The 22,634-nt window shown below is 35.8% G+C and overlaps 1 long non-coding RNA gene and 1 other non-coding gene across 2 annotated transcripts; both read left to right on the top strand.

Annotated features, from left to right (window-relative positions):
• The first annotated feature begins 9,599 nt into the window (after positions 1-9,599).
• LOC148549033 (small nucleolar RNA R71) lies at positions 9,600-9,707 on the top strand. The gene has a single exon (XR_015897468.1). It is a non-coding gene; the product is annotated as a small nucleolar RNA R71 (small nucleolar RNA).
• An 8,668-nt stretch (positions 9,708-18,375) lies between these two features.
• Positions 18,376-22,407, top strand: LOC107614296 (uncharacterized). The gene is made up of 3 exons (XR_001614378.3): positions 18,376-19,050; positions 19,169-19,381; positions 22,155-22,407. It is a non-coding gene; the product is annotated as an uncharacterized LOC107614296 (long non-coding RNA).
• The last annotated feature ends 227 nt before the right edge of the window (positions 22,408-22,634 follow it).

Below are 22,634 nucleotides of genomic sequence, written 5' to 3'. Positions count from 1 at the left end.
AGCATTTTTTTATGAAAATCTCAAAATTGGCTGTAATCACCGTCAATTAAGAGAAAAACTGAATCAACGATTTCTCTAAGAATGGACTCGGAATCCGGAGTTAAAAGGCACAGCGCATTAAGACAAGTTCAAAGCTATATCAAAGAATATTTGAATCAAGAAGAACTCAAACAGAGAAAGATAGATGCAACAAGGATTGCAAACGAGCATATGCAATTAAGATCGAACAAGAATGCATATGAATAGAGGAATAGAGTTGAAAAATCAAACTACTTTTCAAGAGGATTAACAAACAAGAACTTCAAGTTAGGATATGAAAAAAACAGGTCGACTTGAACAGAATTCAAGACACACAACTGAATAGCCTCGAGAAATAGTTTCTAACGTTTCCAAAACCCGCGATTTGCTTTACTCAAAACTCGTATATCATCTATGATAACCCATCAGTGCTTTCATATACATAATTCACTAGTATTAAGCCGGGCAAACTTAATACCAAGAATTATGCAATGCAAGACTAACAGCGTTAATCAATAGACCGTTATGTGCATAAAGCTCTAATTCTTGTTATCCGAACAAAACCTATTACATGACAAACGCTCAGAGTATGCAATTGAAGCATAGTCGGTCTATTTCTCAGGCTTTACAGGAAAAACCGCTCTGATACCATAATGTAACACCCTAACTACCAAAGCTCACGCTTTCGGCTGTGCAACTCTGATAGTTCGGACATTACGACGACTCTTAAAGTATTTAATACTAAAATATGAGCCTGTGTAAAACTTTAAACCGCAATACCAATCCAAAAATACTTTTGTTATGTAACGTACATCCATATATACAATAAAACTTACAGGACTCACACGGAGTACATATATATATACACACATAGTTTTACAAGCATTAGTTAAAACAATTCCTATCCCTCTTACAGAATACATATAGATGAAGCCGAGGGAACAATAAATAATAACTATAGCAATACAAAATATCACAACAACGAATAGATAAACTCTTCGTAATTTCTGCATCCGTATCTTGAAATGGGAAGATTGTAGGGGTGGTGAGAACATTATCCTCGAAAGGGTTCTCAGTAGAGGGTTTTTGGAAATTACTGTAATAGGATACGTGAAGGTAAACCGTACCAGTGATTAATAACCGTCTTACAATAAAAGAGGAACCGTTCAATTCTCAAAAACTCAAAAGCCTTTCAAAAAGGTTTATCTATATTGAACCAAATTAGCCTTTCATGCTTTTCCAAATCAGAAATACAAAACCGAGAACAACCATCGGTCCATCTCATTTCAACCACGGCCCTAGGCCCAAACAATCCAACTAACAACCAATCACCACAATCCAACAGAGTCTCAGTCGTAAACACAAATAGGAAGATTCAAGCATAAACAAACAGTTATTGCAAGTAGTCACAAAGGCAAACCAAGTACAATATGCACACCCAAACAATGTCACATAGATGCATATGATGCATGTCTATCCTAGTGGCTAATGATATCATCTGTCGGTTATAAAGCCAGCCCGATAAGTCCTGGTAGCTAACCATTAGACTGTCCCTCTGATGATATTCATCACATTGTGTCTAATTGGTCTCCTATTTTATTAGAAAAAATAATTTCGAAAAAATTTGGATCTCATTAGCTCATGTCTACTTGAGAGTGAAATAGACAATTATGACATGAATGTCACAACATTACAAATAACAATGTTTAAAAAAAATCCAAAGCTTTTAGGAAATCATACATTATTAAGATATATAAAAATGTCATTAATTCATATGCAATTGCTTGAACGTTTCATAACAAAATATAATTTCATTATTTGAAAACACAAAAAGTTGTATTAACATTATACGCATAACAAAATCATTACTTAATAATTTGTCTTCAAATGGGTTAATAAGTTCGTCCACCAAGTATTGTTTTGAAGCTCTGGTGAATTTTTAATATTTTTTGGTAAAAAATCTTACGGAGTTAACTTTTGTATACAAAATCTCAAAATTATCTCTAAAATAGGTTTTTTTTTTCCTTTATTTTAGATATTACTTAATCACCAATTTTATAAATACTAAAAATAATACATGAAAATTAAAAAAATACTAATTCACTTTTTTTACTTAAACTGATTCTAAAGGCAATTATTTATCCTGTGTTGCACAAATTGGCAAGATAAGCTACTTGTTTAAGGTAAAAAATATATGGTTAAATTTTTTATAATTAAATTCATATACTGCGTATGACACATAGATTTAAACTTTGAACAATTAGGATATGATGCAGTATTACGATATACAAAAATACCATGAAACTTAGGCAGATACAAATCTGTCTCGTATTGAATAAAATGAAAGTTATTTTTGATATATCCTTGATAAAAAAATTAAACAAAAAACAAATTTATTACTACTTATTCCCGGTCCATAATTTTTTGTCAATATTTATTTAGGGTGTTTAATAATTCTTATTAAATTTTTTTATGAAGTTATGCTCAATCTCCTATATATATGAAAACATAATTTCCATCTACTAAACTATATATTTACTTTTCATCTAACTTACTTTGAATTATTGTAAATTTCGGCCAGATTTATTTGACTGAAACCAAACAACTCTTAATTATAAGGAATGAGATCAAGTGTTTTAAAAATAATTAGCTCAAGGCTTTAATTTATTAATGCCTTCAGATAAAAAAGCCACGACATGATAGATATATAGATAGATAAATAGATAAAAAAGCTTTAATGTATCAACATTTTTTTTTTGAATATAATGAATGGTGTATCCACTATATTCCAGCCAATTAACGTTGAATCCCTTTTTCCAATATATGTTAAATATCTAAACTCTAAATATGTAACAAAATTTTGCATCATGTCATAACTAAAAGATAAGCAGCAGACCATATACTCCTCAATTCATGCAGTTCCTTATACTCATAGAGACCAGCTATCTTTTGTTGAAGCTTATACAAACAAATTTAGTCATTGCATAATAACATAGGCATTGAAAACACAATGTATATGCTAAGATATATATTTAGTTTACTCATTATAGTATAGAGTTCTTGTAGAGACCAGTTCTTAGTTGCTATTGTTGGTCATATTCAAAATAGGAGTTTTCACATAGTTATGGATAACAAGGCAAAATATGAACAGTACACTTTATGATATAGTTCAAAATATGGTCAAGGTAAAGCTTAAGATCCCAATGACCCACCCGCTTTAAAATCTTTCAATTATCAGATCTATCTGACAGTTCCGCAGGTTATCCAACTTCAGGATACTACTATCCTTAGCCTTCAACTAATACATTTGACAACATTTGGTCCATTCAGCAGCGAATTTCCACTCTGTATTTCTCCCTTCACTCCTGAGTAGATGGAGAAAAAAGACATTGCCTCCGCTAGCAGGTGGACCAACGATTTGCCAAATCAAACCATGTTAAGATGGAATAAAATGTGCAGCAAAATTAACACCCAGATACTGCAACAAATGAACCATTGTTAGTGTTTAGATAGAATTTGTTAAGATTATCTATCATAAATGCATAACCAAAATTTGACGTGTTTGCATAAAATTGATATGAGTTATTTAGAATCAACTTGCCAATCTACTTTCAGTCACGTTAGCACGTGTCAGGGTTTCCCTATAGTAAGCATGTGGAGTGTATCTGATTGTGGATACTGTAAATTGTTAGTCTCCATCGTAAAATGTAGTTCAATGTTATCCAAAAATAAAATTTATGGGTGAATACAAAAATTAAGTGTCACATTACCCGTTGTTAGGTATTTCTTCTCTTTTAGAACTTTGTTCCCTCAGGTCAACTAATGAATAGCTTTGATCACATATAATTATTGGATTATTAGGGCTATTACCTTCCATTGTTGAATCTTTGTCCTCATCTGACGAGTCGTGAATCTCAGATGGTTCAGATCCGAATAGTACCATAACATCAGGTGATGAGGTGTCACTGTTGCTGCTGTACTTTAGATGAAATGCTCTTTCTATGTTGTGCAATGTATTTTGGATAATCGGTCCCGCACATAAAAGTTTTTATCCGGAACAATTTTAATTGGTTGGTTCATTTCATTGCACAGTGAAATAAAAAAAATATTCCAAAATCCGCATAGGTAAACTGTATAGTAGTCCCTCTCCCAACAAAATAGAAATTTCTAATATGCTCTGGTGGACGAAATTGTGTTCCATGTTCTTTGTACTTGTGTGAGAGTAACAATATATAATTGTATTGAATCCTCATTGTGGCTCTATGTGTGGACACAACTCCGTTCAACTGACCAGCAAGTGCACTGGGTCGTCCAAGTAATACCTTACGTGAGTAAGGGTCGAATCCCACGGAGATTGTTGGTATGAAGCAAGCTATGGTCACCTTGTAAATCTCAGTCAGGCAGATATAAAGTGATAATGGAGTTTTCGAAATTTAATAATAGAATAGGGATAGAGATACTTATGTAAATCATTGGTAGGAATTTCAGATAAGCGAATGGAGATGCTTTTCGTTCCTCTGAACCTCTGCTTTCCTGCTATCTTCATCCAATCAGTCTCACTCCTTTCCATGGCTGGCTTTATGTGATACATCACCACTGTCAATGGCTACTTTCGGTCATCTCTCGGGAAAATGATCCAATGCCCTGTCACGGCACGGCTAATCGTCTGGAGGCATCACCCTTGTCAATGGCTTCATCTTATCCTCTCAGTGAATAATATGCTCACGCACCCTGTCACGGCACGGCTATTCATCTGTCGGTTCTCGATCATGCTGGAATAGGATTTACTATCCTTTTGCGTCTGTCACTAACGCCCTGCAATCGCGAGTTAGGAGCTCGTCACAGTCATTCAATCATTGAATCCTACTCGGAATACCACAGACAAGGTTTAGACTTTCCGGATTCTCTTGAATGCCGCCATCATTCTAGCTTACGCCACGAAGATTCTGGTTAGGAGATCTAAGAGATACTCATTCTAGCTTAATTCATATAGAACAGAAGTGTTTGTCAGGCACGCGTTCATAAGGGAGAAGGATGATGAGCGTCACACATAATCATCACCTTCATCACGTTCTTGGGTGCGAATGGATATCTTAGAAGAGAAATAAGAAGAATTGAATAGAAAACAGGAGTACTTTGCATTAATCTTTGAGGAACAGCAGAGCTCCACACCTTAATCTATGGAGTGTAGAAACTCTACCGTATGAAAATACATAAGTGAAGGTCCAGGCATGGCCGAGATGGCCAGCCCCCTAAACGAGATCAATAGTCTCCTAAGATGAACAATGGAATAAAACTGAGACCAAAGATGCCTAATATAATAGTAAGAGGTCCTATTTATAATAAACTAGTCACTAGGGTTTACATGAGTAAGTAATTGATGCATAAATCCACTTCCGGGGCCCACTTGGTGTGTGTTTGGGCTGAGCTTAAGTGTAGCACGTGCAGAGGCCATTTGTGGAGTTGAACGCCAGTTTCTGTGCCAGTTTGGGCGTTCAACTCTGGTTCTGGATCCTTTTCTGGCGCTGGACTCCAGATTTGGGCAGAAGGCTGGCGTTGAACGCCAGTTTACGTCGTCAATTCTTGGCCAAAGTATGGACTATTATATATTGCTGGAAAGCTCTGGATGTCTACTTTCCAACGCAATTGAAAGCGCGCCATTTCGAGTTCTGTAGCTCCAGAAAATCCACTTTGAGTGCAGGGAGGTCAGAATCCAACAGCATCAGCAGTCCTTTTTCAACCTCTGAATCTGATTTCTGCTCAAGTCCCTCAATTTCAGCCAGAAAATACCTGAAATCACAGAAAAACACACAAACTCATAGTAAAGTCCAGAAATGTGAATTTAACATAAAAACTAATGAAAACATCCCTATTAGTAACTAGATCCTACTAAAAACATACTAAAAACAATGCCAAAAAGCGTATAAATTATCCGCTCATCACAACACCAAACTTAAATTGTTGCTTGTCCCCAAGCAACTGAAAAGCAAATAGGATAAAAAGAAGAGAATATACTATAAATTCCAAACTATCAATGAAACAGAGCTTCAATCATATGAGCGGGACTTATAGCTTTTTGCCTCTTGAATAGTTTTGGCATCTCACTTTATCCATTGAAGTTTAGAATGATTGGCATCTATAGGAACTTCAGATTTCGAATAGTGTTATTGACTCTCCTAGTTCAGTATGATGATTCTTGAACACAGCTTCTTTATGAGTCTTGGTCGTGGCCCTAAGCACTTTGTTTTCCAGTATTACCACCGGATACATAAATGCCACAGACACATAATTGGGTGAACCTTTTCAGATTGTGACTCAGCTTTGCTAAAGTCCCCAATTAGAGGTGTCCAGGGTTCTTAAGCACACTCTTTTTTTGCTTTGGACCTTGACTTTAACCGCTCAGTCTCAAATTTTCACTTGACACCTACACGCCACAAGTACATGGTTAGGGACAGCTTGGTTTAGCCGCTTAGACCAGGATTTTATTCCTTTAGGCCCTCCTATCCACTGATGCTCAAAGCCTTGGGATCCTTTTTATTTGCCCTTGCCTTTTGGTTTTAAGGGTTATTGGCTTTTTCTGCTTGCTTTTTCTTTTTCTTTCTATTTTTTTTCTATTTTTTTTTTCGCCCCTTTTTTTTTCTGCAAGCTTTGTTCTTTGCTGCTTTTTCTTGCTTCAAGAATCATTTTTTTTTTTATTTTTCAGATTATCAAATAACATGTCTCCTAGTCATCATTCTTTCAAGAGCCAACATATTTAACATTCTTAAACAACAACTTCAAAAGACATATGCACTGTTCAAGCATACATTCAGAAAACAAGAAGCATTGTCACCACATCAATATAATTAAGCTAAGTTCAAGGATAAATTCGAAACTCATGTACTTCTTGTTCTTTTGAATTAAAACATTTTTCATTTAAGAGAGGTGATGGATTCATAGGACATTCATATCTTTAAGACAGAGTTACTAACTACTAATGATCATGTAATGAAGACACAAACACAGATAAGCACATAGAAAATGAAAAACAGAAGAAAGTAAGAACAAGGAATGAGTCCACCTTAGTGATGTCCTTGAGCTCTTCTATGTCTCTTCCTTGCCTTGGCTGCTCCTCCTTCATTGCTTTCTGATCTTCTCTGATTTCATGAAGGATGATGGAGTGCTCTTGATATTCCACCCTTAGTTGCTTCCAATAATTGTGTGGAAGAAAATGTATCCCCTGAGGTATCTCAGGGATCTCTTGATTTGCAGTCAAATGTTCTACCACTGAGCTATAGATCCTTTACATAATTGTTTTACCACACCAAACTTAGAATGTTGCTCGCCCTCGAGCAAAAGAAGAAGGAATAGATGAAGAAGAAGATGTGGAAATAAAAACTAGGATTATGAGGAGGTAAAGTGGGGATCCTGTGGGGTCCACAGATCCTGAGATGATCCTGTGGTGTCCACAGATCCTGAGGTGTCAAGGCATTTACATCCCTGCACCAATTTAGGCATGCAAAATGCCCTTGCACACAACTCTGGGCGTTCAGCGCCAGGTTGGTGCCCATTTTGGGCGTTCAACGCCTCTTTGCTGCCATTTCTGGCGTTGAACGCCAGAACCATGCTTGTTCTGGGCGTTCAGCGCCAGGATGCTCCTATTCTGGGCGTTCAGCGCCAGAATTGTGCTCTGTTCTGGCGTTTGAACGCCAGACAGATGCTCCTCCAGGGTGTGATTTTTCTTCTGCTGTTTTTGATTCCGTTTTTGATTTTTTTGTTTATTTTGTGACTCCACATGATCATGAACCTAAGAAAACATGAAAAACAATAAAAATAAGAATTAGATACACATTGGGTTGCCTCCCAACAAGCGCTTCTTTAATGTCAATAGCTTGACAGTGGGCTCTCATGGAGCCTCACAGATGTGCAGAGCTTTGTTGAAACTCTCCAACACCAAACTTAGAGTTTGGATATGGGAGTTCAACACCAAACTTAGAGTTTGGTTGTGGCCTCCCAACACCAAACTTAGAGTTTGACTGTGGGGGCTCTGCTTGACTCTGCTTGGAGAGAAGCTTTTCCTGCTTCCTCTCTATGGTTGCAGAGGGAGATCCTTGAGTTTTGAATACAAGGGAGTTCTCATTCCATTGAAAGACTATTTCACCTCTGTCAACATCAATCATAGCTCTTGCTGTGGCCAGGAAAGGTCTTCCTAGGATGATGGATTCATCCTCTTCCTTTCCAGTATCCAGGACTATGAAATCAGTAGGTATGTAAAGGCCCTCAACTTTTACCAATACATCTTCTACGTGTCCATAAGCCTGTCTTCTTGAGCTGTCTGCCATCTCTAGTGAGATTTTAGCAGCTTGCACCCCATAGATTCCCAGTTTCTCTATTACAGAGAGGGGCATGAGGTTTATTCCTGAACCAAGGTCACACAGAGCCTTAAAGATCATGGTGCCTATGGTACAGGGTATTATGAACTTTCCAGGATCCTGTCTCTTCTGAGGCAATGTCAGTTGATCCAGATCACTTAGTTCATTGATGAACAAGGGAGGTTCAACTTCCCAAGCATCAATGCCAAACAATTTGGCATTCAGCTTCATGATTGCACCAAGAAACTTGGCAGTTTGCTCTTCAGTGACATCCTCATTCTCTTCAGAAGAGGAATACTCATCAGAGCTTATGAAGGGCATAAGGAGGTTCAATGGAATCTCTATGGTCTCTAGATGAGCCTCAGAGTCCTTTGGTTCCTCAGAGGGAAGCTCCTTATTGATCACTGGACGTCCCAGGAGGTCATCCTCCTTGGGATTCACGTTCTCTCCTCTCCTCAGAGGTTCGGCCATGGCGCTTATGTCAATGGCCTTGCACTCTCCTTTTGGGTTCTCTTCTGTATTGCTTGGGAGAGTACTAGGAGGGATTTCAGTGATCCTTTTACTCAGCTGGCCCACTTGTACTTCCAGATTTCTAATGGAAGACCTTGTTTCATTCATGAAACTTACAGTGGCCTTAGATAGATCAGAGACTAGATTTGCTAAATTAGAAGCATTTTGTTCAGAGTTCTCTGTCTGTTGCTGAGTTGATGATGGAAAAGGCTTGCTATTGCTAAACCTGTTTCTTCCACCATTATTAAAGCCTTGTTGGGGCTTTTGATCCTTCCATGAGAAATTTGGATGATTTCTCCATGTTGAGTTATAGGTGTTTCCATAAGGTTCACCTAAGTAATTTACCTCTGCTATTGCAGGGTTCTCAGGATCATAGGCTTCTTCTTCAGAAGATGCCTCTTGAGTACTGTTGGATGCAGCTTGCATTCCATGCAGACTCTGAGAGATCATATTGACTTGCTGAGTCAATATTTTATTCTGAGCCAATATGGCATTCAGAGTATCAACTTCAAGAACTCCCTTCTTCATAGGCGTCCCATTACTCACAGGATTCCTTTCAGAAGTGTACATGAACTGGTTATTAGCAACCATGTCAATGAGTTCTTGAGCTTCTGCAGGCGTTTTCTTTAGGTGAATGGATCCACCTGCAGAAGTGTCCAGTGACATCTTTGATAGCTCAGATAAACCATCATAGAATATATCCAGGATGGTCCATTCTGAAAGCATGTCAGAAGGACACTTTTTGGTCAACTGTTTGTATCTTTCCCAAGCTTCATAGAGGGATTCACCTTCTTTCTGTCTGAAGGTTTGAACATCAGCTCTAAGCTTGCTCAGCTTTTGAGGAGGAAAGTACTTGGCTAAGAAAGCCGTGACCAGCTTATCCCAAGAGTTCAGGCTGTCTTTAGGTTGAGAATCCAACCATAATCTAGCTCTGTCTCTTACAGCAAAAGGGAAAAGCATGAGCCTGTAGACTTCAGGATCGATTCCATTAGTCTTAACAGTATCACATATCTGCAAGAATTCAGTTAAGAACTGAAAATGATCTTCAGATGGAAGTCCATGAAACTTGCAGTTCTGCTGCATTAGAGAAACTAATTGAGGTTTAAGCTCAAAATTGTTTGCTCCAATGGCAGGAATGGAGATGCTTCTTCCATGTAAATTGGAATTAGGTGCAGTAAAGTCACCAAGCATTCTCCTTGCATTGTTGTTGGGTTCGGCTGCCATCTCCTTTACTTGTTCGAAATTTTCAATCAAGTTGTCTCTGGATTGTTGTAATTTAGCTTCTCTTAATTTTCTCTTCAGAGTCCTTTCAGGTTCTGGATCAGCTTCAACAAGAATGCCTTTTTCTCTGTCCCTACTCATAAGAAAGAGGAGAACAAAAGAAAAGAAGAGGAATCCTCTATGTCACAGTAAAGAGGATCCTTATTGTTAGTAGAAGAAAAGAAGAAGAAATTCGAACACAGATAGAGTAGGGGGTTCGAATTTGGTGATGATGTGAGGAAGTAATGTTAGTTAATGAATGAATAAATAGAATAGGATGAGAGAGAGGGGGGAATTTTCGAAAATTATTTTTGAAAAGGAGTTAGTGATTTTTGAAAATTGGTTTTTGAAAGTTGTTAGTATTTTTTTTTTTCAAAATTTTTGAAATTAAAAATAAAAAATAAAAATAATTAGTTAATTAAAAAGAAATTTTTGAAAAAGGGGAAGATATTTTCGAAAATAGAGAGAGAGAGTTAGTTAGGTGGTTTTGAAAAAGTTAAGAAACAAACAAAAAGTTAGTTAGTTAGTTGAAGCAAATTTTTGAAAAGATAAGAGGTTAGGAGGTTAGGAAAGATATTTTGAAAAGATATTTTTGAAAAAGATAAGATAAGAAGATATTTTTGAAAAGATATGATAAAATTAGTTTTGAAAAAGATTTGATTTTTAAAATCACAATTAATGACTTGATTCATAAGAAATCACAAGATATGATTCTAGAACTTAAAGTTTGAATCTTTCTTAACAAGCAAGTAACAAACTTTAAATTTTTGAATCAAAACATTAATTGTTTATGTTATTTTCGAAAATTATGATATAAAATAAGAAAAAGATTTTTGAAAATTATTTATGGACTTTTCGAAAATAACTAAGAATTTTGAAAAAGATTTGATTTTTGAAAAAGATTTTGAAAAAGATAAGATTTTCAAATTGAAAATTTGATTTGACTCATGAGAAACAATTTGATTTTAAAAATTTTTGAAAAAGTCAATCCAAATTTTCGAATTTGATGAGAGAAAAAGGGAAAGATATTTTTTTGATTTTTGAAATTTTTATGAAAAACATGAAAATTATGCAATGCATGAGATTTTTAGATCAAAACATGTGATGCATGAAAGAATGCTATGAATGTCATGATGAACACCAAGAACACTTTGAATGTCATGATGAACATCAAGAACATATTTTTGAAAAATTTTAATGCAAAGAAAACATGCAAGACACCAAACTTAGAATTCTTTAATGCTTAGACACTAAGAATTCAAGAATGCATATGATAAACATGAAAAGACACAAAACAAAAAATCATCAAGATCAAACAAGAAGACTTACCAAGAACAACTTGAAGATCATGAAGAACACTATGAATGCATGATATTTTCGAAAAAAAATGCAAGATGCATATGCAAGTGACACCAAACTTATAATGTGACTCAAGACTCAAACAAGAAACACAAAATATTTTTGATTTTTATGATTTTCTAATTTTTTTGGATTTTTTCGAAAAATTAATTAAAAAAAGAAAAATAAGGATTCCAAAATTTTTAATATGAATTCCAGGAATCTTGCCATGTTAGTCTAAAGCTTCAGTCCAGGAATTAGACATGGCTCACTAGCCAGCCAAGCTTTCAAAGAAAGCTCCAGTCCAAAACACTAGACATGGCCAATGGCCAGCCAAGCTTCAGCAAACATATGAATGTAATTCATTCAATTTTAATCCAAAACCTCAATCCAAAAGAATTTAGACATGGCTTTACAGCCAGCCAGGCTTTAGCATGCATCATGAAACACTAGAATTCATTCTTAAAAATCTTGAATAAAGTTTTTTTTTTGAAAACATTTTTATTATTTTTTTTTCGAAAACAGATGAGAGATTTTTGAAAATATTTTTGAAAGATTTTTGAAAATAAAACGAAAAAAAAATTACCTAATCTGAGCAACAAGATGAACCGTCAGTTGTCCAAACTCGAACAATCCCCGGCAACGGCGCCAAAAACTTGGTGGACGAAATTGTGTTCCATGTTCTTTGTACTTGTGTGAGAGTAACAATATATAATTGTATTGAATCCTCATTGTGGCTCTATGTGTGGACACAACTCCGTTCAACTGACCAGCAAGTGCACTGGGTCGTCCAAGTAATACCTTACGTGAGTAAGGGTCGAATCCCACGGAGATTGTTGGTATGAAGCAAGCTATGGTCACCTTGTAAATCTCAGTCAGGCAGATATAAAGTGATAATGGAGTTTTCGAAATTTAATAATAGAATAGGGATAGAGATACTTATGTAAATCATTGGTAGGAATTTCAGATAAGCGAATGGAGATGCTTTTCGTTCCTCTGAACCTCTGCTTTCCTGCTATCTTCATCCAATCAGTCTCACTCCTTTCCATGGCTGGCTTTATGTGATACATCACCACTGTCAATGGCTACTTTCGGTCATCTCTCGGGAAAATGATCCAATGCCCTGTCACGGCACGGCTAATCGTCTGGAGGCATCACCCTTGTCAATGGCTTCATCTTATCCTCTCAGTGAATAATATGCTCACGCACCCTGTCACGGCACGGCTATTCATCTGTCGGTTCTCGATCATGCTGGAATAGGATTTACTATCCTTTTGCGTCTGTCACTAACGCCCTGCAATCGCGAGTTAGGAGCTCGTCACAGTCATTCAATCATTGAATCCTACTCGGAATACCACAGACAAGGTTTAGACTTTCCGGATTCTCTTGAATGCCGCCATCATTCTAGCTTACGCCACGAAGATTCTGGTTAGGAGATCTAAGAGATACTCATTCTAGCTTAATTCATATAGAACAGAAGTGTTTGTCAGGCACGCGTTCATAAGGGAGAAGGATGATGAGCGTCACACATAATCATCACCTTCATCACGTTCTTGGGTGCGAATGGATATCTTAGAAGAGAAATAAGAAGAATTGAATAGAAAACAGGAGTACTTTGCATTAATCTTTGAGGAACAGCAGAGCTCCACACCTTAATCTATGGAGTGTAGAAACTCTACCGTATGAAAATACATAAGTGAAGGTCCAGGCATGGCCGAGATGGCCAGCCCCCTAAACGAGATCAATAGTCTCCTAAGATGAACAATGGAATAAAACTGAGACCAAAGATGCCTAATACAATAGTAAGAGGTCCTATTTATAATAAACTAGTCACTAGGGTTTACATGAGTAAGTAATTGATGCATAAATCCACTTCCGGGGCCTACTTGGTGTGTGTTTGGGCTGAGCTTAAGTGTAGCACGTGCAGAGGCCATTTGTGGAGTTGAACGCCAGTTTCTGTGCCAGTTTGGGCGTTCAACTCTGGTTCTGGATCCTTTTCTGGCGCTGGACTCCAGATTTGGGCAGAAGGCTGGCGTTGAACGCCAGTTTACGTCGTCAATTCTTGGCCAAAGTATGGACTATTATATATTTCTGGAAAGCCCTGGATGTTTACTTTCCAACGCAATTGGAAGCGCACCATTTCGAGTTCTGTAGCTCCAGAAAATCCACTTTGAGTGCAGGGAGGTCAGAATCCAACAGCATCAGCAGTCCTTTTTCAACCTCTGAATCTGATTTCTGCTCAAGTCCCTCAATTTCAGTCAGAAAATACCTGAAATCACAGAAAAACACACAAACTCATAGTAAAGTCCAGAAATGTGAATTTAACATAAAAACTAATGAAAACATCCCTATTAGTAACTAGATCCTACTAAAAACATACTAAAAACAATGCCAAAAAGCGTATAAATTATCCGCTCATCATGCTCAAATGAACCCTTAGTTATGACCTTCTGTTTAGTTTAACTTTCTAGATCTAACACTAGGAAATTATCCCACTAATCAATTGCATAGCATGAGGACTCTAATTGGTGGCCATAAATTTCTACAAAACGTGGTGGCAAAGCTCTGACTCCCAATATTGCATATTACATCTAAAATTAAATGTTACTCCTCACAAGCTATTTAAAACACAAGACATAATATTATATGCAACTCCGCTAAAGAGACAATGAAGAATCTCTATAATGTATATAATGGGCTGGTTGTGTAGCCCAATATGGTTAATTAGTAAACATTAGACCATTAATCAACCTAAATTCAAAAAATAACAAGTAGGTTAATTCTCAAAATCAACCATCCAACCTTAATTATAACCCCCCTTTTTCACCCCCACCCCTTCATCTCTCATAAAGGCACCAATCTACCCCATTCTCAACCGAACGTCCATCCCCATCGAAGAGCAGATTCTGCCGCAGTCAACTGGCCTCTCTTGCACGCATTGCAGCCTGCGTAACACGCCTCTCCTCCCTAATGTCGGCCTTCTTCCCATCGCTGGTCTCCATCTCATCCGTTGGTGTCACCGTTCAAGCCCCCCGTCGTCGTTTTCGTTGCGCATTCTGGTGAGTGGCTCATCCCTTTCTTCGGCGGCGGCAACCATCCTTGTGGTCCCGTTCTCCTTTTATCTCGTCCTTGAGGTTTACAGCGAACACCTTGGCCATTTTTGCTGCAACGGCATCAACTCCCCCTGCTAATAAGGTTGGTTAGTGAATATGCTTACCTGATGAATTTGATTTTGCTTGTAACTAGATGTTCATGCGTATAATTTGTTGCTGGGTCTGTTCAGGTTGTTTTCCTAATTTAGAACACCATGGTAGGGATTTGAATTTTTTTGGAATCGTATTATTTAAGTTAATGCTATTGATGGCTACGTTGATGCTGTCTTTAGCGCAGAAAATTTTGTTGAAACTCGAATTAGTAAGGACAGTGGTCCTGGTCGGCTATGTTGTCGTTTGTATGCTATGTCACTTTAATTTGTGGAATGTATCGACCTTTAATTGATAGGAGATGGATGGTTACTTTTACAATTACCTGGATGGTTGGTTTTCAAGCAATTGATTTATCTTTATTTTGTTTTTTCTTGGCTTGTTTGAATCATGTAGATTTTGTTAATTATGATTTTGTTAGGTAAGATTTTGTTTCAATCATGGTTAGGAATAGTTACTAATTGTAATGCTCTAGGATCACATTTAATTGATTTTGATTTTTTTTCATGCTTATCAAGTTAAGTGTACGGCATCTCTTTTGGTAGTTTGTGATAATTCATCTATTAAGCTAACATGCTTGTGTTGCTTGTAGAAGTAAATGACTCGTGTTTATTTGATTTGATTAATATCATGATTTTCATATGCTTGTATGCCATCTATATTGTTGTGCTGGTTTGCGTTTTTTTTACTTTCTTCATTCTTTCATGACTTAATAGTTCATATATGTTTTGTTGTTCAGTGTTATTTCATGTGTTTTTTCCTTATTTTCACAACAATTTCGCAGATTGGTCTTTGAGTCCTTTTGAAGCCTTTATTAAGTTCAATTATGTATTTTTGTATTATTACTTTCATTTTCTGAACTCAGTAATTTTTTTAAGAACCGCATAATAGAAGTAGTTTTCTAGGTGTTTGTAGCAGCCTACAAGTGCTGATGGGCGAATACGACGCATTGTGCACTTATGATTATCTTGATGCGGCCCTATTTGAGCTGATTTAATTAATGCACATAAGACATATGGTTACTTTAAAATTTATTTGGATGGTTGTGTTTAACTCAAGTGATGGGGATATTTTTTTTTTTGCATTTTGTTTGATTTTTAGAATCATGATTTTTCTATATACTTATTAATAGCAATTGGGCATATTGGTTTTTTTTTTTCGTCATTTTAAAGCTACAATTAAGCTAGCATTTGTGTATGTCTTTCTTAGATTGTTTAATGAACTCGTAATTTTGTCATGAATCACGCGAATTTAGGAGTCTTGTTGGTGTTTATAGTGGACAACTAGTGTTGGTGGTCGATTGTGACACATTGTGCGCTTATTGATATTGTGATGGGTCCTGAATTGTGCTGATTTAACGAGTTGACATAAGTCAGATGGTTACTTAAACATGTATCTAGATGGTTGACTTTCAATAAAGCGTTTAGGTTTTTTGGATGCATTTGTATTTCCTTCTTTGAACCACGCTTTAAAGGAAGAATTTCGATGGTAACCATTTGGTTGGATTCTAAAGTATTAACAAATAGTAAATGAAGACAAAATCATGTCGCATTTGATCCTTAGTGTAAGAATTTTGTTACCCATGATTAAATTTGATGCTTTGCTCTTGTGCTTTACATGGTTGTAACTGGAATAAATACTTGCATTAGATTGCGGATAACCTATTGCTTTATTCACTATTAACAGGGTTCCAACTGAACAGGTTTTGACACTATAGAAGAAAATACATATGGGCAAGAAGGTAATATACTGTGCACGAGTTGAAACAAGCACATTTGGATTTGACTATAATGTGATGCTTATTTTTTTCTGACAGAAATTAATTGAGACGCATTGCTCAGCTTGCTATATAAACAATTTTTTTCACTTGGAACAACATAATGAGAACGCGAAGTTGGCCGAGATCGAGGCTAGCAGTTTTAATTTCCTGAGGCGGATACCATTTTGGCATGTGAAGCAAACCATCATGCTTCAACTTGCACGGGCCTATGATTTTGAAACAAACACATTGAAGGTGGATGTAGGCGACATTTGCGTTAACGCCAAGTTGATCGACAAGGTTCTCGGCATACCTTTTGGAGGTCAGTAGCATTTCTTTATGATGTGACATATATTGTGCGTGTTTGTTTGATTTGAGTTTTCTCTATGCAATTTGTAATTAATTACTCCATCATGTGTCATTAATGTAAGCGATGACATCCCTGAACTTGACAAAAAGAATGCAGCACACATTGCAATTAAGAGACAATTCTAGAAGAAGATGACCACGTAATTGCGAAACTTTGTCTATGGCTATCCGATGGAAACCGAGGAACAGAGGATGGCCTTCAGACGACACTTTATCCTTGTCGTCTTGAAAATGTCCTTGTGCCCAACAAGTCAACAAACCATTTCCCCTTGGCATATCCCTCCTATACTAGATGTCTCAAATCCAAGAAGATTCAACTGGCCATACAAGATATTGAAGTGGTTAAAAGTGGCGAAAAAAATTTTCAAACCTAAAATCATGAAATGTGCGGCAGATGCATGTTCGTGTTACCGGTATGTTAAATGGTTAAAGTCATGTTAACGTGAACATACGACTTATTCTACAACTCTTGAGCTATGAATTTTTTTTATCCAGGTATTATACTTTCAACGATTGAAACACTGTCCGTTAGCTGCATGTTAAGCACCGGAGCCATGGGTGGCTGCATGGACTGTTGATGAACTTGATAAGAAGGCCAACAGTGTTGTCTCCCAGGTATTATCCATAGCAATTTCATATTTAGAGTAAAATTAATACAAATGGTAGTTATGGTGTTAATGATGCATGTGTAACATCCCGCATTTTTGAAAACCTAAATATAAATAAATTGTGATTTTATCTTGTTAAGTTTAAATTTTATAATTTTAGAAATTATTTTGTTAGAAATAATTAAATAGATTCAGAGATAATTTTATTTTGAACCAATTAATATTCTTCAGTAACTTTATTATAATGGAATATTTTGTAGAATTTTAGTAATTGAAAATTAAGAAAGAATTGTATAATTTAATTTAAGTAATTTTTACTATGAATAAGTTATGACTTATTATTAATTTGAACTATTTATTTTATAAACTAAACAATTAAGAATAATTAAATTATTTTTATTAATATTTGGAGTTAAGTTAATTAATATTTTTGTGTAAATTCTTATAATTGGTTATTTTATATAATTAAATTTAAGAAATTTCTATTATGAATAAATGTGGTTTATTCTATTAATTTGAGCCCTTAAAGATTAATTTATTAGAAATGATTAAATTGATTTTGATAAATACTTTAATTTTAAGTCAATTAGTATTTATGCACAATTTTGATTATAACTAGTTATTTTCTATAAATTGAAATTAAAGTTATGATAGAAAAATAATGAAAAGTCATATAATTTAATAGAGGTAATTGATATTTTGAGTTTAACTGTATTTTATAAGTTGTGATTAGTAAGTTTATTTTATAATTTAAATTAAAAATAATTATTTGACTCATTGGTATGTTGGTAAATAAAATTATATATGTTTCTAAAGTAATTTTATAGTAATATATTTAAATCTAAATTTTCTCTTTTATTTTAAATATTATGTAAAATTCGTATGTTAATCGTATATGTTTTATTGTAATTTTAATCTATGTTTTTTATTTTTACGTATCATTATTATGTAACACGTATACTCCTCACCCAATTAGTCACACACACATATACGGTACACTAACCCCTCCCTTATTCCTCCACACTTCTTTTCTCCCCACCATTCATTCACGGATGAACACCCTCCACACAAATAAACTTATCAACACAGAGAAGAAAGAAATCAGAGAAAACAAGGAAAGGGAGATCGAGAGAGAGCGAGACGCATAGGGAAGAGGGGAAGGGGGAAGCAGCGCCGGTGGGTAACACAAGCAGCGTCGCTGCTGTTGCTGTCATATAGGAGAGTGTGGGAGAAGTGGAGGGCAAGAGGGAGAAGGATGGTGCGCTGTTGGAGCCATATCACCGCCGTTCCTCACTGTCACCGCCGCGTTTCACCGCCGTCGTTAAACTTCCATCGCCATCGCGACTGTTCAACCCGCCATCAGGGAGAGGCACTTCCATCGAACCCTAGCCATCACTATCGCCTCTGCACGCAAAGAAGGGGCTGGTGTCACTGTTGCCACTGTTGCCGTCGATTTGGAGTTGCCATAGACACAGTTGTTTCTACTTCTAGTGCTCATTCTTTTGACTGTTGGAGTTGCTGTGGAATGGAGCCACTGGTGGGGAGTTGCTGCTGCCGGAACCACCGGGAAGGATTGCTGGGAATCACTGCTGCCCTGTTTTCGCTCTAATTAGGATTAACATCCATTGGCCTGGGTTAGCCTTTTCTCCTTATTTCTGCTCCAATTGCACGCCCTATTCTGCCAATTTCTTATTAAACTGCTTGTTCTTGTTTTAATTCAACTTTGGCCTGTGCTCCGTTTTAAATTACCAGAGCTGTTTCTGCCTTTCGATTCCGTTGAATTTGAAATCTTCATTTCACTGCAACCATGGTCATTGTTGTGGAAGCTAATGCTACTGTTGTCCCAGTTGTGCTGAGATGCAGTGCCGCTGCTTTCTTGGCTGAAATGGTTGCGTGACTAATAGGGGTCTAGCCAGCTGTCTCGCCGCAATTCTGTCTCCGGTTTCTTGTAATTGCGACATCGAGGTAGGGGGTTTAAAATGATTTTAATTTAGGAATGCCAACAAGGTTTACCGAATAACTGCAAATAGTATTAATAGCTGTGAGTAATTAATTGATTATATGAATGCTGGATTGTGATTGCAATTGTGCTTGTTGCTGTGATTGAATTGATTGTAATTATGTATGGTAGATGATTGAATTATTGATTGTTGGTTGTTGAAATGGTTGTTTGGTATATTGCTATGGCTGTGAAAGTGACTGGAGATTAGTAGAGGATTGTGGTTTTGACTGATTATGTATAAATGGTTGAAACTAAGATAATCATTTGATATATTTGATACTGGATTGAGAATTGTTGAAGAATTAGGGCCTAAAAGACTAAACTATTATTAAGAATCTGGTTTTCAAAATAGAATGGTTACTTTGAGGACGGCCTAGTAATTTTCTAGTGATCGAAATGGTATGAGTTTAAAATATGAGTAAACTTTAACAAGTGTAGTTGTTAGGATTTAAATTTGAAGGTTTTGTATTAACTAAAGATTTAGTTATGATTTTTCAAAGTTAAGCCATAAAATCTGATTTTCTGCATTATCTTTAACTGAAAACAGTAACTTTGAAAGACTGTAACTAATTCTGTGATGATCAGAATTGCGTTGAACTAAGTCCTGGTTAAACTTGGGAATAATTGGGACTGAATTGGAGAGTTTGAGATCTTTTCATTAAATATAAGATTTATGGTGAATTTTTGAGTAATGGTTGTGGGATCTGATTTTTACTGCAGAATTTTTGGAACAGCAGTAATTTTTTGGCTCTGCTGTGAATGTTACAAATTGAATTTTGAAGCGAAACCAATTTTAAATGAAACTTTAGTCCTATTATTTTAATTTCGTAAAATTTCAGAATGGTTGAACTTGCGGTTTAAAAGATACAAATTTTTGAAATACGATGCATTATGCAGTAAAGGCCAGATTCTGTTTTCTTAAATCAGTAACTTTGAGAGTTTATAACTTTTGAACCTGGTTGGATATCGAGGTGCAACCAATTGGAAGTGAAAATTAAGTATGTTTAGCATATGTGACTTAAATTTCAGGGCTATCCATGTTTTAATGAGTAAGTTATGGGACTTGGAAGAAGATAAGTTCATTAAGTTTTAAAACAGAATTCTGCAGAAAATTAGTCAAATTCTAGGTTATATAACTTCTTCATTAAAAATGATATTGACCTGGGACCAATTGGAAAAGAAATCTGGATGATCAAAGTTAAACTATATTAATTTTTAAAGTCATTGGATTTAACTTGGATTTTATATTGAATTTTGAATATCACATGCTGCTGCTGTTCTTCTGGTTTTAAGGCACTACAGAGCAGTCACAGTTTTGCTTATATTCCCGAAGCTAGAGTCAGCAAAAAATTGTGATTTTTGGTTTAATAGAAAGCTTAATCCGAGACGATCACATGGATATAAGGTTTGCATAATTCCGAATTCGTTTGATATTTTAAAAATAAAATTGAAATTAGATTGCCGATGTTGTTTTGGTGATTACTTGGATATGGAATTTAAGAAAATAGATTTTCTATACTATTATCAAATGTTTTTGAGAATATATTGTTGTGGAAATGGCTGATAGGAGGTTGGTGAAATGTTGAGAAAGAAGGACCCGAAATGGTGGCTAAGTCCTATTTTTAGAGGAAATTATGTCCAAATTTTTATAAAAGTATAAGGATTTAATTAAAATAAATTTAAGGCTCGATGATAACTTCACTGATTCTTTTAAGAAAAGATTATTTGGTATATGAGATTGTTGGCAAGGGCGTGGGTCTTGTCCCGCTTGCGTACTTGCAATATGAAAGAAAAAGGAAAGAGTAAAGTACTTATTGTATGATTATCTGTTGCTTGAGGCAACCCAAAAGATATTTGTTTATTTGTTTGTTGCTTGAAGCAACCCAAGAGATGTTTGTTTGTTGCTTGAGGCAACCTAAGAGATATTGTTTGCTTATTTGTTACTTAAATGTAACCCAAGAGATAATATTTATTTATCTGTTGCTTAAAGCAACCCAAGAGTTTCTGTAGGGAAACTAGGATACCTACAACAATTTTTCGTTCCCAAGAGTATATTTCCTGCGAGTAGAAAGTAGAGGCTATCTCAATAGAGCTGATAATAATTATATGCGCATTTATTTGAACGGAAAATCGTATTCGGGAAATCGTGAACTCGTGACCGTATAAATGTCGGGAATGTAGGTGCTAACCGACACATGAGCTCATGGCCTGCACTAGGACTAGACATTCATCATATGCATCTATGTGATATTGTTTGAGTGTGTATATTGTAATTGGTTTGCCTAAGTGAATAATTCTGTTTAATTGCTGATTGCTATACTTGATGTAATTGCTCTTGATTGTGTTTGAACCTCATTACCTGTGTTTGTAACTGATTGTTTAGATTGTAGTGATTGGATGTTGATTGAGTTGTTTGGGCCTGAGGCCGTGACTGGTACGTTTGAGGTCTAGTTCTGTATAAAGTATCTGACTGGTTCAGCATAGACTTAATGAACCTATGCTTGGAACAGGTTGGTCATTCATACAGTCTAGGAAACTTTTAAGAGTTTTATTAAGAAAATATGGGTCTAGGATTTTGAAGAATTAACTAATACTTTTAAAAAAAGGTTAATTTTCTTTTAGATGTCTCTAAATGAAATTAACTATTTGCGCTTTATTCTTTACTTTCACGGCATTCTCGACCTCTATTGAGAACATGTGGTTTAGTTCTCACCCCCAAATTTTCCACCCTTTCAGTGACAGGTTTGAAGACGCAATTTGAAGCTGCGAGCGATCAGTAGGCTTTCTTTATGGTTTTAATTGCTTTCATAGAGTCCCCTCGTTATTATCCTTTGAGATTTTATTTTACATAGAGGGGTAGGTTTAGTATATTGTATTTGAGTTTTATTTGGTTTCTTTTGTGTAAGAATTATTATCAATAATATTTACATGATTATTATTATTTGTAAATGTTTGAATTATGACTTTAATGAATAAAAAACAAAATTTTCTGGAATTTTCTTAAAACTGAAATGCGAACTCGATACAAAGGTTTGATAATTAAGTAGTTAATACTAGAGAAGGTTACATAATGTTCTTTCTAGTGGAAATACCCAGGCTTAAGCAAGGTATTTTGTTGGACGGGACGTTACAGCATGCATATGTTCCCGTGGTGTCTTGTGTATGTCACTATGTAATTTGTCCGTCATTGTTCACATAGGGAATGTTTTGCCCAAA

This window comes from Arachis ipaensis, chromosome B8 (assembly GCF_059453495.1).
Source record: "Arachis ipaensis isolate K30076 ecotype BB chromosome B8, ASM5945349v1, whole genome shotgun sequence".
Lineage (NCBI taxonomy): Eukaryota > Viridiplantae > Streptophyta > Magnoliopsida > Fabales > Fabaceae > Arachis > Arachis ipaensis.
The sequence above is the reverse complement of the archived record's forward strand: the minus strand, read 5'-3'. Positions and strand labels throughout refer to the sequence as shown.